The following is a 19,470-nucleotide window of genomic DNA, read 5'->3' as shown; positions in this document are numbered from 1 at the left end:
CTGAGAAGGCGATAGGTAGATGCAGGTGGGGGGTGATAGTGTTAGATTGGAGGGGAAGGTGGAGCAGATAGGTGGGTAGGAAGATGGACAGGTAGGACAGTTCAAGAGGGCAATGTTGAGTTATTCATTTGGTCTGACATGAGTTGTTGGTAGGGGAGATAAGGCAACTGGTGAAGTCGACGTTGATGCCATGTGGTTGGAGGGTCCCAAAGCAGGAGATTAGGCATTCTTCCTCTGGTTTTGGGTGGCTTGGACTTGCATGTCCTTGGTGGACAGAGAGGGGGAGTTGAAGTGGGTCAGCCACAGGGCAGTGGGTGTGTCCTCGACATGTTCAGTGTGTGTGTCCCAGAGATGTTCTCTGATACGTTCTGAGAGTTGTGGTCCTATCTCTCCAACATAGAGACAACTACATTGAGAGCAACAAACACAGTAGATGAGGTGTTTGGATGTGCAGGAAAATCTCTGCAAGTGTGAAAAGATAATTTGGGGGTCTTGGATGGAGTTGAGTGGAGAGGTGTGGGCATAGGTTTTACACCTCTAGTGGCAGCAAGGGAAGTTGCAGGGAGTGGAGGGTGGGTTGATGGGGGCAGTGAACCTAATGAGGGAGTGACGAAGGAAACAGTCTCTGCGGAACGCAGATGGGGTGGGGAGGAAAACATTATTTTAGGTGGTCGGGTCTGATTGTAAGTGATGGAAATGTCAGAGTATAAAGCGCTAGGTAAAAGTGAGGACTGCAGATGCTGGAAACCAGAGTTTAGATCAGAGTGGTGCTGGAAAAGCACAGCAGGTTAGGCAGCATCTGAGGAGCAGGATAAAGTGCTGTATGGTGGCAGGGATTGTGGAGGATAATGGGCTGTATGGTGGTGGAAACCCATACATAACTGCACCTGCAATCAGACCCCACCACCAGAGATAGATTTACCTCCCACCCCATCTGCATTTCACAGAGACTATTTCCTCCATGACTCCCTTGTTAGGTTCACTCACCCCACCAACCAACCCTCCACAACTGGTACCTTACCTTGCTGCCACCAGAGGTATAAAATCTATGCCCACACTCCCTCCGTCACCTCCATCCAATGTCCAAAGGATCCTTCCACATCCAGCAGAGATTTTTTTTCACATCCATATACCTCATCTACTGTATACATTGCTCTTGATGTGGTCTCCTCCACGTTGGACAGACAGGATGACAACTCACGGAATGTGTCAGAGAACAACTCCACCACCCTGTGGCTGACCACTTCAACTCACCCTCCCGCTCCTCTAAGAACATGCAAATTCTGGGCCTCCTACAAGCCAAATCCAAGCCACTCAACAACTGGAGGAAGAATGCCTCATCTTCTGCCTTGGAACCCTTCAACCACACGGCATCAATGTTGACTTCACCAGTTTCCTGGTCTTCCCTCTCCCCACCTCATCCGAGCACCAACCCTCAAACTTGGCACCACCCTCTTGAACTGTCCAACCTGTCCATCTTCCTTCCCAGTTATCCTCCCCTCCAACCTATCACTATCACCCCCCACATACGACTACTTGGCCCCTTTCCAGCTACCTTCTCCCAACCCCCATCCTCCTATTTATCTCTCAGCCCCCTTTCACCCTCCACAGATTCCTGATGAAGGACTTATGCCCAAAATGTCGATTCTCCTGCTGTTCGGATGCTGCCTGACCTGCTGTGCTTTTCCAGCACCACATTTTTCGACATATAAGTTATAGAGTCACAGTGATACAGATATACAACGTGGAAGCTGACCCGTTAGTCCAACTCATCCTTGCTGACTAGATATCCGAAATCAATCTAGTCCCATTTGCCAGCACTTGGCCCATATCCCTCTAAACTCTTCCTATTCATGAACCCATCCAGATGCCTTTTAAATGTTTCAATTGTACCAGCCTTCATTACTTTCTCTAGTAGCTCGTTCCATACACGTTCCACCCTCTGCATGAAAAAAATTGCCCCTTCCCTTTTAAACCTTTCTCCCCTCACCTTAAACTTATGGCCACTATTTTGGTCCCCTCCACCCCAGGGAAAAGACCTTGTCTGTTTACCCTATCCGTGCCCTTCATGAATTTATAAACCTTTGTAAGGTCAACCCTTAGTCTGTGATGCTCCAGGGAAAAGGCCCCCAGTCATAGAGAGTTAGAGAGTCATAGAGATGTACAGCACGGAAACAGACCCTTCGGTCCAACTCGTCCATGCCGACCAGATATCCTAACTTAATCTAGTCCCATTTTCCAGGACTTGGCCCATATCCCTCTAATCCCTTCCTATTTATAAACCCATCCAGATGCCTTTTAAATGCTGTAATTGTACCAGCCTCCACCACTTCCTCTGGCAGCTCAGTCCATACATGCAGCATTCTCTGCTTGAAAAAGCTGTCCCTTAGGTCCTTTTTATATCCTTCCCCTCTCACCCTAAACCTATGCCCTCAGTTCTGGACTCCCACACCCCAGGGAAAAGACCTTGTCTTTTTATCCTATCCATGCCCCTCATGATTTTATAAAACTCTATAAGCTCACCCCTCATCCTCCAACTCTCCAGGGAAAACAGCCCCAGCCTGTTCAGCCTCTCCCGATAGCTCAAATCCTTCAACCCTGGCAACATCCTTGTAAATCTTTTCTGAACCTTTTCACGTTTCACAACAATCTTCCGATAGGAAGGAGACCAGAATTGCACGCAATATTCCAAAAGCACCCTAAACAATGTCCTGTACAGCCGCAACATGACGCCCCAATTCCTATAGTTAATGCTGTGACCAATAAAGGAAAGCTTCACTATCCTATCAACCTGCAATTCTACCGTTGAGGAACTATGAACCTGCACTCCAAGGTCTCCTTTGTTCCGCAACACTCCCCAGGACCTTACCATTAAATGTATAAGTCCTGCTCTGATTTGCTTTCCCAACATGCAGCACCTTGCATTTATTTATATTAAACTCCATCTGCCTCTTCTCAGCCCATTGGCCCATCTGATCAAGATCCTGTTTTAATCTGAAGTAACCTTCTTTGCTGTCCACTGCACCTCCAATTTTGGTGTCATCTACAAACTTACCAACTATACCTCCTATGTTCATATCCAAACCATTTATATAAATGATGAAAAGCAGTGCACCCAGCACCAATCCTTGTGGCACTCCACTGGTCACAAGCCTCCAGTCTGAAAAACAACCCTCCACCACCACTGTCTGTCTTCTACCTTTGAGCCAGTTCTGTATCCAAATGGCTAGTTCTCCCTGTATTCCATGAGATTTAAACTTGCTAACCAGTCTCCCATGAGGTACCTTGTCAAACACATTACTGAAGTCCATGTAGATCATGTCCACTGCTCTGCCCTTATCAATCCTGTGTTACTTTTTCAAAAAACTCAATCAATTTTGTGAGACATGATTTCTCACAAAGTCATACTGACTATCCCTAATCAGTCCTTGCCTTTCCAAATATACGGAAATCCTGTTCCTCAGGACTCCCTCCAACAATTTGCCCACCACCGATGTCAGGCTCACCAGTCTATAGTTCCCTGGCTTTTCCTTACCACCTTTCTTAAATAGTGGCATCACATTACCCAGCCTCCAGTCTTCTGGTACCTCACCTGTAACTATCGATGATACAAATATCTCAGCAAGGGGCCCAGCAATTACTTCCCTAGCTTCCCACAGAGTTCTAGGTTACACCTGATCAGGTCCTAGGGATTTATCCACTGTTATGCATTTCAAGACATCCAGTCTCTTCATCCTCTACCTATAGCTCAAATCCTCCAACCCTGACAACATCCTTGTAAATCTTTTCTGAACCCTTTCATGTTTCGTAACATCTTTCCGATAGGAAGGAGACTAGAATTTCACACAATATTCCAACAGTGGTCTAACCAATGTCGTGTACAGCCACAACATGACCTCCCAACTCCTGTACTCAATACTCTGACCAATAAAGGAAAGCATACCAAACACCTTCACTATCCTATCTATCTGTGACTCTACTTTCAAGGGACTATGAACCTGCACTCCAAGGTCTCTTTGTTCAGCAACATGCCCCAGCACCTTACCATTAAGTGTGTAAGTCCTGCTCTGATTTGCCTTTCCAAAATGCAGCACCTCACATTTATCTAAACTAAACTAAGTTTAAAATGTTCTTTGATGAAGTTTGCCTTTGTTTGCACTACTTTGGTATTGAACTGTCTCCCCATTTCACAGACTCCTTCACCCACTTCAGTACATTCCCTCCACCTGGAAGCCTAACTCTGGTTGCTCAGCTGCTCATGATTTTTTTGCAAAAAATTGATGAGGTGACATCATCTGCCTGAGTTTCTCTGCTCCCTTCACTCACTCTAACCTGCCTCTTTCTGAACCCACTACTGTTCCCTCAAACATAATCCCGACTTTATCAAATCTGCTGTTGTTATTTCGGAAAAAAAACAAGTGCCTACTCTCAGACTCTTCTTTCCTATCTCCCCTAAGACCATGACCCTACCACTGAACATCAAGCTGCTCTGTTGAGTTCAGATGAAGGGTCACTGGTCCCAAACTATCAACTCTGATTTTTCTCCACAGATGCTGCTGGACCCGTTGATCTTTTCCAGCAATTTCTGTTGTCACTACTATCATGGACCTCATCTTTTCAGCCAATTTCTGACTCACTGAATTTAGTTCTTCTGATCTTGACTCTATTTTTTTCTCCTCTGTCCAGTGTCTTCTCAACTACATTTTGATTCTCCTAACTGTCTGGAACTTTTCAGAAACTTGGTTTCCTGGTCCTAACCGCCTCCTCTTCACAATGGATGCCCAGTCTCTTTCTCATAGCTGTTCCAATGATGCTAACAGTACTTCAGACACCTTTTGATTTTTCCTCCACTCAGGATACCCACCTTCCCTTCCCAAATGCCCCAACTGTGGTGGAGTCAGACTTCGAATGTGTCCAACCTATTTCCCACATTTTTTCCCTCACCTTTTCCCTTCCAAACCAATGACATGGATCCCCACTTGCCTCACTACCCAACCTTTCCTATTCAGAGTCAATCATCTGCTATTTTTGCCATATCCTGCAGGATGCTGGCACAAGCACACTTTCCCTTTCCCAGTCAGCATTCTGAAAGAACCACTCCCTCTGTGCTACTTTGATCCACTCCTCTCTCACTGCCAACACTTCAGACCCCTCTGATGACACTCTCCCATGCAAGGGCTGGAAGTGTAACATTTGCCCTTTTAGCATCTCACTGTCAAAAGGCTCGAACATGTCTTCTAGGCGAAGCAGTGATCTGCTTCTTTCAATCTATTCTACTGCATTCACTGCATTCTCTTCTCCACTGGAGATACTCTGTTCCTCTCACCATAAATGCTGCCAGAACTACTGAGTTTCTCAAGCACTCTCTGCTTTTAACTCAGATATCCAGCATCCATAGTATTTGTTATTGACTTGACCCAGTGTTTCTTTGTTGCATTATAAGCTGCACATACACTGTTACAGTTACACGTGCATAGCTTGAATTATGGGTTCTGATTGCATTATTTTTTACATTGTCATTAATAAGATTCATAATGAATTTATGTAAGATTTGTCGTCTGTAGCAGTTTTAGGACTAATAGATAATGAAGAAAATGTTTCAGGAACAGAAAATGTTCCATAATTCTCTAGTTGAATTTGGCAACATCATTAAGGGAAGAAAATTGATCTTAATTTATAATGTTTATCCTTGACAAGCCTTTGTTAGGGGAGTTTTTTTATACAGATTTTTATTCTTTTTTTTACAATGACTGCATGCTGAAGACTATTTCCATTTGTTTTCAAATCTGCAGAGAGTTTCAATCCAAGTTCATTTGATAAGTCTTGCTATGTAGCAAATCCAATCACACAAAATATGTTCTCTAAAATTACGGACAAGTATCTGTAACCAGAAGAATGAAGTCAAATTTATTTTTGTGATTTATATTCATGGACATTGAAATACCATTGTACAAGCTCTGCATTTAACTCTTAACTTAATCTATCCAGTTTCTACAGGTTAAAAACAAACACAATTAATCACAGTTCCATTCATTGTGAAGCAGCATCACCTTTGAGCTTCAGAAATAATAATAAAATGAGTAAATCCAAGTTATCTGATTAGAAATTTGCTATAATGTTTTCCATACCTTTGCTAATGCTTAGGGTGATATGGCAAAATTATAATATTCTATTGAATTGTCCATGGAGGATATCCACTTTTTAACTTTTAAAGTAAATTAGTCTGAACAAAACACTTGACTGGTGTTCTCACACCCAGAACTTTTGTTGCAGTTACACTTAAAAGATCAGATGTTAAATATCATAGAAAGAAATGCTGCCTTTATACGTTACTCATTTATTTTCTGTTGCATTTAGATGAATTAATCAATGTATTGTGTATGAAAATGGAGAAAGAAAAATGGCATCCTGCATTTATTGGATAGCATATACCTGACATACACAACATACTTAGCACACAATAGGACAAACAACCCTCCTAACTGGTGTTGGCACCATCCCTGAGCAAACACTACACAACCCAGCCCAAACAATTGCTTTGCTTTGAAATTTAAGTTGTTATTCTTGTCTGCCCAACATTTTCCAGGCTTCACATTTTTATTTAAATTAGCAGTAACACAACAAAATAAATGTGAATTATTTTGAAACAATATTTTTTCTCTCAAAACTTGATTAAACAATTTGGCAACTTTTTATGTCTTCTGCAACAGGAGTTTGTTATATATTTTATGTGTCTCATGTTGCTAAAGGCTCATAGCCAGTGTAATATATGTGGTGTACACTATGGCTGGTGAGAGGAGAGAGATTATTTAGCTAAATAATAACATTCAACCCTATTTATGCCTGGCACTCCCAGGATGTCAATTTATCATAGAGTCCCTACAGTGTGGAAACAGACCCTTCAGCCCAACAAGTCCACATCGACCGTCTGAAGAGTAACCACCCAGACCCATTCCCCTACCTAATTACTCTACATTTATTCCTGACTAATGAACCTAACCTACATCCCTGAACATTATGGGTACTTTAGCATGGCCAATGCTTTTAAAACTGCACATCCTTGGATTGTGGGAGGAAACACAGACTCGGGGAGATCATACAGACTCCACACAGTCACCCGAGGCTGGAATCAAGCCCAGGTCCCTGGCGCTGTGAGGCAGCAGTGCTGACCACTGAGCCACTGTGCCGCTATGGTGTTTATGAGAGACAGCAGCTCCAACAAAACAATTATGTTTATGCAAAGCAGAAGCTAGAGCAATATTTGGACTAAAGTACATGTATGCAAGTTTTCCCTGGAGAGTCGGAGGCAGAGGGGTGACCTTACAGAGGTTACAAAATTATGAGGGGCATGGATCAGGTAAACAGGCAAAGTCTTTTCCCTGGGGTTGGGGAGTCCAGAACTAGAGGGCATAGGTTTAGGGGGGTTTGGAGGGATATAGGCCGGGTGCTGGCAGGTGGGACTAGATTGGGTTGGGATATCTGGTCGGCATGGATGGGTTGGACCGAAGGGTCTGTTTCTATGCTGTACATCTCTATGACTCTGACTAAGTACAAAAGAGATCATTGGTTTTTAATTAGGGGAGTTTAACTCATTAATACATTTCATCTCTCTCTTCCCTTTACTTCACTCCTTTTGAAAAAACATAAGATTCTTAGAGGTAAGAAATGGTGAGGTTGTTTCACCTTATGGGAGAGTCTAAGCAAAATGACATAATCTCAGAGTATTTAAAAACGAGATGAAGAAAATTTTTTTTGCTTGGAGAATAATGAATCTGTGGAAATAAAACCCAAAAGAACTGTGGATGCTATTGATCAGAAACAAAAACAGAAGTCCCTGGAAAAGCTCAGCAGGTCTGGCAGCATTTCTGAAGAGAAATCAGTTAACTTTTCAGGTTTGGTGAGCCTTCCTCAGAACTGATGGTAGCTAGGATCATGACAGTTTATATGCAGAAGATAAATGGGGGGAGAGCATAAGGAATATTTGGGAATAGAGCCCAAAGTGAGAGAAGAACAGTTGGACAGACAAAAGAATGGAGCTAGGAGGGTGAATAGTTATTCATGCAGACTATTAATGATGAACAATGGGTAGTATGTAATGGCAGACTATGTGATAATAAGGCCTGGTGTGTTGGGTAGGGGGCTAGAACATTGAAGAGTTCAGGCTGTAAAATTATTGAACTCAATATTGAGTGCAGAGGGTTACAGGGTCCCAAGCAGAAAATGAGATGTTGTTCCTCGCTGGAGCACTGCAGTAAGCCTGAGACAGGGAATTTGGCCAGGAAACAGGATGATGTGTTAAAGTGGCAGGCAATTGGCAACTCAGGGTCTTTTTTGCAAGCAGAGCATAGATGTTCTGTGCAGCAGCCACCTAATCTATGCTTCGCTTCTTCAATGGAGAGGAGATCACATTGTGAACAGTGAATGCAGTTGATTAGATTGCAAGTGCTGCTTCACCTGGAAAGTATGTTTGGGCCCTTGGATCCTGAGGAGGGAGGAGGTAAATGGGCAGGTGTTACACTTTCAGCAGTTACAGGGGTAAATGCTGTGGGGTTATGGGGGAGGATTGGGAGTGGAGGAACAGTGGACCAGGATGTCCTGGAGGGAACTGTGTCTGCGGAAGAAGGACAAGGGAGGGCGGGGGAATATGTGCCTGGTGGTGGCATCTCGCTGGAAATGGCAGAAATGGCAGCTGATTATCTTATGGATGTGGATGCAGGTTGGGTGGTAGGTAAGGACAAGGGGAACCCTATCACTGTTGCAGGAGGGAAGAAAGTGGGTAAGGGCAGAAGTGCGGGAGATGGGTTGGACCCAGCTGAACTCCTTGTGAACAATGAATGAATCTGTGGAATTATTTACCTGTTGAGAGTGGGCAGTTAAATTTATTGAAGGCTGAGACAGATTTTTAATCAATAAGGCAATCATGAGTTACAGAGATTAGACAGGAAATTGGAGTTGAGGACTATTGACAATAGGGAAGGCAATGGCCTAGTGGTATTATTGCTAGACTGTTAACCATAGACCCTGATGACGTATTAGGGACCCACGTTCAAATCTCACCATGGCAGCTGATAGAATTTAATTCAATTTAAAAAATCAGGAATTAGGAGTCTAATGATGACAACAAAACCATTGTTAATTGCCAGGAAAAACTTACCTGGTTCATTAATGGCCTTGTCTGGCCTAAATGTGAGTTCAGACCCAAAGAAATGTGGTTGACTCTTAACTATCCTCTGGGCAATTAAGGATGGATAACACATGTTGGGTTAGCCAATGATGCCCTCATCCTGCAAATGAACTAAAAAAAAATCGGCCATGCCTTCATCTCTCAATGGGCTAATTAGAATATTCTGCTCTAATAACTTAAGATCTTATATATTGACTGATCTCTTAGTCACCTATCCTGATATTTCCTTCAGAGCCTTGGAATCAAATTAAATCTGCTAAGGTTACTGTGAAATATCTTGAGAAATCATTACACTATTGAGCAATAACTTGTACTCACATAACATATTTAATTTATGATACTTCATAATGAGGTTATAAAGGAAAATTCAACACAAAGTGTTACAAATGGAAATATTGGGAAAGACAAGAGACTGTGGAGTGCAGGTTCAGAGTTACTTGAAAGTGGAGTCGCAGATAGATAGAACTATGAAGAAGATGTTTGGTATGTTTTCTTTTATTGGACAGATCATTGAATGTAGGAGTTCAGAGGTCATGTTGTGGCTGTACAGGACATTGGTTCGGCCACTTTTGGAATATTATGTGCAAATCTGGTCTCTCTCCTATCAGAACGATGTTGTGAAACTTGAAAGGGTTCAGAAAAGATTTATAAGGATATTGCCAGGGTTGGAGGATTTGAGCTATAGGGAGAGGCTGAGTAGGCTGGGGCTTTTTTCCCTGGAGCGTCGGAGGCTGAGGAGTGACCTTACAGAGGTTTATAAAATCATGAGGGGTATGGATAGGGTAAATAGACAGTGTCTCTTCCCTGGGGTGGGGCAGTCGAGAATTAGAGGGCATAAGTTTTGGTGAGGGGGGAAATATTTAATAGGGACTTAAGGGGCAACGTTTTCACGCAGAGGGTGGTGCATGTGTGGAATGAGTTGTCAGAGGAAGTGGTGGAGGCTGGTACAATTACCACATTTAAAAGGCACCTGGATGGGTATATGAACAGGAACGGTTTAGAGGGATATGGGCTGGAAAATGCGACTCGATATCTGGTTGGCATGGACAAGTGTCTGTTTCCGTATTGTACATCTCTATGATTCTACAACATTTAAAAGGCACCTGGATGGGTATATGAACAGGAACGGTTTAGAGGGATATGGGCTAAGTGCTGGAAAATGCGACTCGATATCTGGTTGGCATGGACAAGTGTCTGTTTCCGTATTGTACATCTCTATGATTCCATGATTCTATGACTGAACACTTAGTGAATCAGGTGGGTTTGATGGAGCACCTTAAGTGAGGAAAGAGGGGTAGAAAGATATGCAGGGCCAGAGACAGACCTTAGGACTACCACAACTCGTATGAATAAAATTGGGGATAGGCAAAAGGCCAGAACTAGATGAGTACAGATAACTCTGAAAATCGTGGAGCTGGTGAATGCTGAATGAGGTAATGGTTCTAAAGGCGTCAATACTCATGTTATATCGGTTCCATCTATCTACTGACATCATATATCATTTGTAGGTGAAGACAAGAGGTTCTATTCTATTTTTCAGAATGAGCAGTTATATTGACATCAGATCTCAAAGGTCCTAGTAATTATATCTGACCAATTGCCGTTGTACTTATTGCTCTCATGCAAAAACCCTTCTTGTTGTCTAAGATCATTGCCTCTTCTGTCGATGCATCATAGTGCTGTATCCTCTCCCATGAATCATTAGTGAGGCCCACACTAAAGCAAAGATAAAGTAGGATTGGAGGCAGCAAATTATCGCAAACAACTTTTACCCAGTACCACATACTGGGAAAGGTAGCAAACACCACAAGATATTCAGTACAATCATCTGGAAAATTTATAGAGAAAAGGAGAGGTGATGCCAAGGAGGTATTTGAAAACAAGGATAAAACTTTTAAAATCAAGCTGTTGCTTATCTGGAAGGTTAAGAAAGTACCGGTAAGTCAGAGAGAACATAGGTGATAAGTGAATGACATTCAATGCAATTAAGCAGACATGCAGCAGTGTTTGAGCGAATTGAGTTTACAGGGGATTGAACGTCAACGTACTTTGAAATATTACGTTTAAATATAAAGGCACAAATGAATTTCACCAGCAGATAAACTGAGAGACTGCCAATGTTATAAGACAAAAATAAATGGTCTTAACAATGCTACAAATACATGGTTAGCAGATTACCTCAGGGTCAAATATATCACATTTCCAAACCATATGGTTTAGCATCAGACATTTGCCAGGGAAAGGGATGGAATTATTAGCTAGGGAAATGAGTTTGTCAGAGGGAAAGAAGTCAATGACTTAAGTCTTCTGAGTAATTACTCAGAGAAAATTTCTACCCATCCCATACTGGATGTTGAATGAGCAGCTTGCAAATTTAGAGACAGAGAAAAGATTGAGAGTACAGATGGTTCAAGCTGCTTATGATCAGTGTACACGTTGAAATGTAATTGTGTTTTTGTATGATATCAGTGAGGTATATTATGTAAATGAGAAATAGTTAAACAGTTAAAAATGTGACATATATGCAAGATGTCATAACTTTTGGGTAAATAATCTTTCAAAGTCCATCAAACGTTTTTCACAAATAGGTGTCCTGACTGAACTTTGATGTTTATTGCAGATGTAAACAGAATTTTCTATGCATTTCCAGCTCTACTTTCTTATTTTTGTGGAATTTTCATTTATTTGTGGAAAGTTTCTTCAAAATAAAAAAGTTTTTGCATTTTATCTGTTCTATTCTAATAAGCTACGTGAATGGCAAATATAAAGTGAATGTTTTATCAGGGTCTGTCAAGAATGGAAGCAACCTTATACCTCAAGCACCCAGTGCATTTTTTGTATCATTTTACTGCAATAGTCTGGGAATTGAATCAATAGCTGATACAAATTATACATGTTATGAACAAATGAGTAAAGCATACCATTTTCATTCATTTCTGTAAGGTCTCTTGTGTGTATTGTACAAATGTACTCCAGTACAGAAATGAAAGAGTGAAGCTGAAACCTTCATGATAATAATCATTTGCTGAAATATCTTGCATCATGGAGGAAGTGAGGACTGCAGATGCTGAAGATCAGGAATGACTGAAGAAGGGCTTATGCCCGAAACGTCGATTCTCCTGCTCCTTGGATGCTGCCTGACCTGCTGCACTTTTCTAGGAACACATTTTTCAGCTATCTTGCATCATGTCATGCTCCCTCCTACACATTTAGGTTGGGGTATGCAGGATAATGTACAAATTCCCCTTTATTCTCTGTGCAGAATAAAACCTGTTAATTGCCCTGGGATTTTTTTTCTTACAATCTCTAAAGTCTTTCTATGTACTCATTGCTCATAATAAGTAGTGTTTTTTTTCAATGAGTTTACAACAGCAAAATAAAATTGTACAATAGTCATCTACCTTATGCACTGAGGAAGTATTGTTGCAATTTCAAATGATTCATGCTGGAATAAACTGTGAATTGACTCACTGGTGATAAAACATCAGACTATGAATATCTCCGTGTCAGTGCTTTAGTGAGGCTAGGTAAACTACTACACTTTACTGCTGTGCAATATAGGGATTTTATTCTATAACATGTTGCTTACTGTAACAGTGCTCCAACGACAAAATTCTCAAGGAAGTACATGTGACTTATGCACGCTGCATTAAGAATAGTGTTAAGATTTTATTTGTCACTTAAAATTATGAACATAAATTGGGAAAGACTGTCATGAGTCATCAAGGGCACCCTGGCAATTTGCCCAACTTTGGTGGCATCACACAGGCTCACCAGAGTTCCACAGAGTGCAGCTGGAATAATGAATTCTATTCAATGCTTCCTCTCAGCTGTGCACATTATTACAGCACAGGGATAGCAAGCCACACTATTGTGGAATTTGCGACACAATGAAATTCAAACATTCAACAACTCTCAATCATTCCTAACAAGACTTTTAAAATTACAAACTTTGGGAACCAAGTTTATAAATTAAATAAAAATTAACAATTTAATATTATTAATGCAACTTTACCAGAACACAGATAAACCGTAAGGCAATCAAATTAATATCTATGATCTAAACCCAATCATCTTTGGTCATAAACTCCCACTCACACACCAACAGACAACTCACACAATTAAAAGATGAATTGGAGAAAACAAAAATAAAAGAATCATTATTTGCTGTTCATAACCATTTCAATGATGAATACCAGGCCTTCATGAAATCCTTGGATGATGACTTATAGTACAGGTATGTGGGACAATATATCTTGCTTGAATTCCAAAGTTACCAGTCAATGCAACAGTTTCCACAGACCTCTGGAAGCCTTTACTTATTTCTTACAGACTTTGATTCTTTTCTCAGACCTTTAATAAGTCGGTAACTAGAGAATAACTACAGAAACCAAAACCTCCCAAACCACAGCCCCAGACTGGAAGCTTCTGAAACAGAATTGCCTCTGGCCTAAACCCCGGTCTGAGCTAGTTCTCTCATTGATTTCTTGCTGTTTTTTGTAACATTTTGTGTTCTTAGCTGGACAGCACCAGTCTTCCCTTGGATTGGATGTTGAATTGATCAATCAGCTCTCAGTCACTGAACATAGGAACATCTTGGTACTAAAGTGTCTATTATGTCCTTAGAGAGTAATTAATATGCATTACCTTTCCAGGCCGGATCTCAGCAGCAAACATTTGGCTGTGGTTCTCTCCTTTTTATTTCAAAACAAGCTGTTCAAAGTTCAAATTTCAGTTCAAAACTGTAACTCACAATTCCAAACCAAAAATGAGAAGAATGAAAAAAAAAATGATGCTTTCAACAATATGCACAACTTCACAACAATTAGAATTGTGCTACACTGGGAACCAACTAGCCACACCCAAGCTACAAGATGTGCATATCATAGATATTACGATGTGTCCTTCTCACTGTTTCGTTAGAAGTTGGGTGGCAAAGGGCCACCTGATTTTTAACTGATAGCTGCCACTACAAATCAGGCATGAACACAGCTAATACCATTTTAAAATGGCCTAAGAAAAGTTCAACCCATTGAAGATGTTTCTCTATTGGAATCACTCTCTCTTTCATGTATATTAAGGGTTTTAATTTGATTTTAAGAATTATGATTTATTTATTCTTGGGTTTAATACAAAACCATCAAGGATGAGAAGATGAGAAATGCGTAGAGTATGATGGAGGAAGGGGAGGGTGTTTTTTCTGGTAAAATTGGCATCTGGCTCAACTGAGAAGTGCCTGAAAAAGATTTGTAAAGGTGAAAATTGAGCAATTGAGTAGGAATGACAGGTGGAGGAAAGGTTGCCAGAAAAGGGGTACAGTTCAAGGTTTAACTTATTGATGAGGACTACGTAAGAGATTAAACAAACCATTTTGCAGCCAGATAAGGAAAACTAGATGACATTACAAGTCAAGTCCCGAAGGACTGAAGTGGTGAGAGACTTGAGCAAACTTGATGAGGTGCTGAGGTTGATGGTTGCTGTAATATTGTGTGGATAAAGGATTAAGGCTGATGTGTCCATGGTGCGCACAGGAAAATTGTGGTGAAGACAGAGTTGGAAATTGGCCGAGTAAAGCAATCAGAAAGCTGCAGCTTCCAGGTAACCACTCTGACCTTCATATCAGGATTTGGCCCATCTAGTTTCTCAGGAAGGGAAAGGAGAATTGAAACTAGCTTATTAACATGACAAGATGGCAAACCAATGATATGCAAATACAAGGATAGAAGGTACTCACTGGGCATTGGCAAGTTTATGTACTTGGCATTTAAAATATTAGGAGCAAATTAGAACTTATTCCTCATAACGTCTGGATTCTGAATGTTAATTTTTGCTGTATTTCCCAAAATTTCACATCATTGCCCCTGCCACTCAAGCCATGGGGAAATTTGATCCGACATTTTAGTTTGGATAAAACACCAAATTTTTACAACAAATGAAATCATAGGTTGCAAAAGCCCAATTGTTCAGAATAATAATATTTTGAACAGTGATGAGAAATATTCAAATTAACAGCATGGTGAGACAGGTTTGAGATATAAGTAAGATGGTGATGAAATTCAAAAGTTTAAGCCCTGACACATGAACTGTGCCTTACTTGAGAAATAGAGGCCAGTGAGCAAAATTAAAGACAGGAACAAAGTGCTGGAGAAGGAGAGAAATTAGGGGATGTGGCTGAATATGAAGTACAGGAGAGAGGAGCATTTACATAATGAAGAATGGGAGATGGCAAGCTTGAATCCAGAAAGTCAATCAAAACACAACAGGGGAATGGACATGGAAGGAGAATTTAAATGGCATGAGTTAATGATTATCTGGCAGGATAACAACAACAACCAGCATTTCATTTTGTATTTTTAATATATGAAAAGATCCCAAGGTCTACCATGAGATATAATTGGGCAAGATGGTTGCCAAATCAAAGAAGACAATTTTAAGAAGTATGTTATGCTTCAATAGGTCCTTAAAAAAGAGGTAGCACCAGACCCCACCACCTACTGGATTGTACACTTCTTCTAGCTGAGGTGAAGGGATGAGAACTCCCATAGCGGATAGACCATCAATGAGAACCCTCCTCTTCCTACCAGTGTGTTATCTAGAGACCAAGCCTTTCTATTGACAGGACAAAACCTCATCCTTGTCAGGTTGCAATAAAATCCCTTCAAAACCTAACAATTCACTGAAACTCTTCCAAGAACACAACACAATACCTCCACAAACTTTGCTACAGCAAAAGTAAGTCCTTACCAACAAGGTGAATGGATGACTCTTTACCTAATGCTATTGGGTGGTCCCTTGCAGATTTAAAAGGAAGTGATTGTAAAAGTGGGCATTTGTAAGCCAGCCTTAGGTATTTTTGTTGTCATGATCTGTCCATTCTCACGTTTCCAGCAAATACATCGTATGCCTGTACTTGGGCACAAGAAAGCATGGGTCATAGCATGGACTGCACCAGAAGTTACCTAAACTGGTGTGCTGATGCTTTAGCTGTATCAGCTTCCAGACCATTGGCTCCAGCAACACTCGGGAACTGAAGTTTGCGGCCTCCAAACGCAAAATGAGAAGTCAATGACACCACTAGGATAAGACATGATAAAGAAACTGGATTTTCTCACTTCCTTCCATTTGTACGAAGTCAAATCTTCACTAAATAAACTCTGAATATGAGTCAAATCTCTAGTCTGTTTGAATTAAAACTATATATGTCAACTTTAGTTCTGGCCTGAAATTGCTTCATTCTTCATGAGAAGAAAAAGGGTTAAGCTACCTTTAGCTAGCTGTAGTCAGCTGAAATTATAATGGTGAATTAATTGGAAAATCATTGTGCCTACCTTTCCCTTTGATCCTGCAGTGTATTCCATCATATTACAGCCATTTTTGAAACCTCAGCACTTTCCATAACATTTTGAAAGTAAGAATGACAGTGTTGTCACATGGGTGACCCAGATAAAGTGGCATGAGGTCAAAATAATTGATAAAATAGCTAAAAAAAACATATTAAAGCATAAAAATGAAGCCAAAGATTCCGTGGGTCAAAATCTTAATTGATACTGGTATTTGAATATATTAAAACATTCACCCCTTTCCAATCTGCGGCTTATTCCTGAGTGCTTGCCTTCCAGTACTGTCTAATTAGTCTGTTTAAGCCTTTTGTTCAGATGTACAAATTATATCATTTTTTTAAGATTCAGTGAATGTATGGTGTTTTGTTTGCATGTCTCTGTGGATACATTGTATATGCAGTTGTTCACACGCAATTGTGCATATCTCTTATTCGCACTTTTAATCAAGGTCATTTTACAGCTCATAATTCATGCCAAATCCACTATTATTTTGTATAATATATGGCACATATAAGTTATTAATTTACGACTCTTTCTCAGTGCAGTGAAAATGCCATTATTTACTGCTGGCTGTGGGTCCTGCCATGTTGATTTTTTGAAGAAGCGAGAGTTTTTGTGTAATGTGACAGGAAGTACGATATAAGAGTGTATGATTAAGGCCTTCAACTGTATCACATTACATGATAGAAAGAGCTGCTGAAACAAGACATATTTAATACAGTTTGATAGAGGGAAAATATAAAGAAAAACTTGATGTAATGAAAATATATTAAAAAATGATTTTTTTAAAGAAGTATAGAATTTATAGTTGACATTGAGTTATAGGACTGGAATTCAATTTGAGGAAATTCAGCTATCATAAACCCTGACATTGCAGCCGGGGATCATTATGAAGAACCCCAGTACTAATTTTTTTCTTCCTGTGTTCTTTTCTTCTACCACATGATGGGAACAAGAGTTGAGTGATGACACAATAAAGGAGAGATAAAATTAACCAGGTTGCATAACATATATTTCTTACCTATTAACTTGTTCAGCTGAACTAGGGAATACCTGATGAATATAATTTGACTTTCAACAAAAAAGAACCACAACAAAAAGTCACAATTATTTTTACAATTACTAAGACAAGGAGGCAGTCCCTGAATCTATCTCAGCTGAAGTGGGATCCACCTATGTACTGTTGGCCCTAATTTGACCCACAGGCTAGACATCATGCTCCCAAGGGTAATGATCTCTGCTCAAAATGTACATAGACTGAGTTGTCTGCATATGAACATTTGGCTGTGAAGTCCAATCTTTTTGAATATTAAATTTTGCAGGATCATGAAGAATCAAACATAAATAAAGAGTCCAGTTTCTTCTCATGCCATGCTGAGCATATTTAATTTTGACAACACCAATAATGATACTCCAAAGATAATATTTTTGGCTGTGAAAAGTGTCCTGGTGTGGTAAAAGTCTTTGTAAAAATGTAAAGTTTCTCCTTTTCTTACTCAGGAACTGCAGTTACAAATCATCATTCAATTGAAGACCAACACTGTTTTGTTAACATTCAATATAGTAATTCGTGCAAAGAATTCAGTACTTTGTTTGAGAATGCCATTGTATGTGACTTTAGATAACATAAGTAGCTATCATAATGCTACATTATAGATATTCAGTTTATTACATCTAAAACAGCAAATGACACAAAAAATGAAGATTATATCATGTAGATCACCACAAAGTTGAATTATGACAGAATGAGAATCATCTTTTACCATGAATCTAAGCAAATAATCCATAGGTTTAAGTTGTTTGAGTTGTTTAACTTAAAGTGTGATTTGTGTTGAAGATCAAATCTGCGCTTGCTACCATTCTAGATTTCCAGCATTTGCAATTTTCTATTTATTAATATTCAACCTCAAACCTTAGTTTTGGTTTTAACTGCCATTTATTCATTTATTAAGCTGACATAGAACAAGCTAGTGGCAGCAATAATAAAATATCTTTACATCACCAGACTTTTAACTTCCTCGTGTAGTAAAATAAAATAGCTTGCAAGTGTGTGCTAAAATTACATGTTTAAAAAAGAACAAAAGCTTTAATTTCTTCTTCATTGATTATGAAAGTTGTCGGCCTGAACTCACTGTCTTCAGTGATTCCAGATGATGACTTTCCTATGAAGGTACTAGTTAAAATCAAGAGGATTGGTTTATGTATTCCTCAAAGGTTACTGTGTGATAATGTCCAGCAATGCCAATATTCCAAGAATAGAATCATAGAATTTTACAGTACCGAAACAGCTATTCAACCCATTGTGTCAGTACTGGCTCCCAAAAGAGCTATCTAGCTATCCCATTCTCCAGCCTTCTCTCCTTAGCCATCTAAATTCAACACTGTCAAATATATATCAAGCTCTCTTCTGAAACCTCCTATGGAATCCACCTCCACCACTCTACAAATCCTAACAACTCTCTGAGTAAAGATTTTTCTCCTCTTCTCACTTCTAGCTCTCTTGCTGACAGTCTTGAAATTGTGACCCCTGGTTACTAACATATTAACAAGTGGAATAGGAATATCTTTCTTTAACCTGTCATATGTAATTTTGAAAACTTCAATAAGGTTGCCTCTTAATATTCTCTGCTCAAGGAGAATAAGACCAATTTTTCTAATATTTCCCTGTAGGTAAAATCCCTTCTTCCTGGTATTATTCTAATAAATCTTCTTAGTGCTCTCTCCAGGGTTTTAACATCCTTCCATAAATAAAGTGACCAGAACTGAGCACAATACCCCAATGTGGTTTCACCATTGATATGTAAATGTGTAGATAAAACAAAAATAAGTATGCCTGTACTTGTCATAAATAATGCTTTGGCTTAACAAACAGGGATTAAAAATTGCATGGCAGAGAAAGCATTTTGGCCTCTGCAAAGATGCTCAAGGACAACCAGTGGGGAAAAA

Source organism: Chiloscyllium plagiosum, chromosome 20 (assembly GCF_004010195.1).
Source record: "Chiloscyllium plagiosum isolate BGI_BamShark_2017 chromosome 20, ASM401019v2, whole genome shotgun sequence".
NCBI classification, from domain to species: domain Eukaryota; kingdom Metazoa; phylum Chordata; class Chondrichthyes; order Orectolobiformes; family Hemiscylliidae; genus Chiloscyllium; species Chiloscyllium plagiosum.
The sequence above is the reverse complement of the archived record's forward strand: the minus strand, read 5'-3'. Positions refer to the sequence as shown.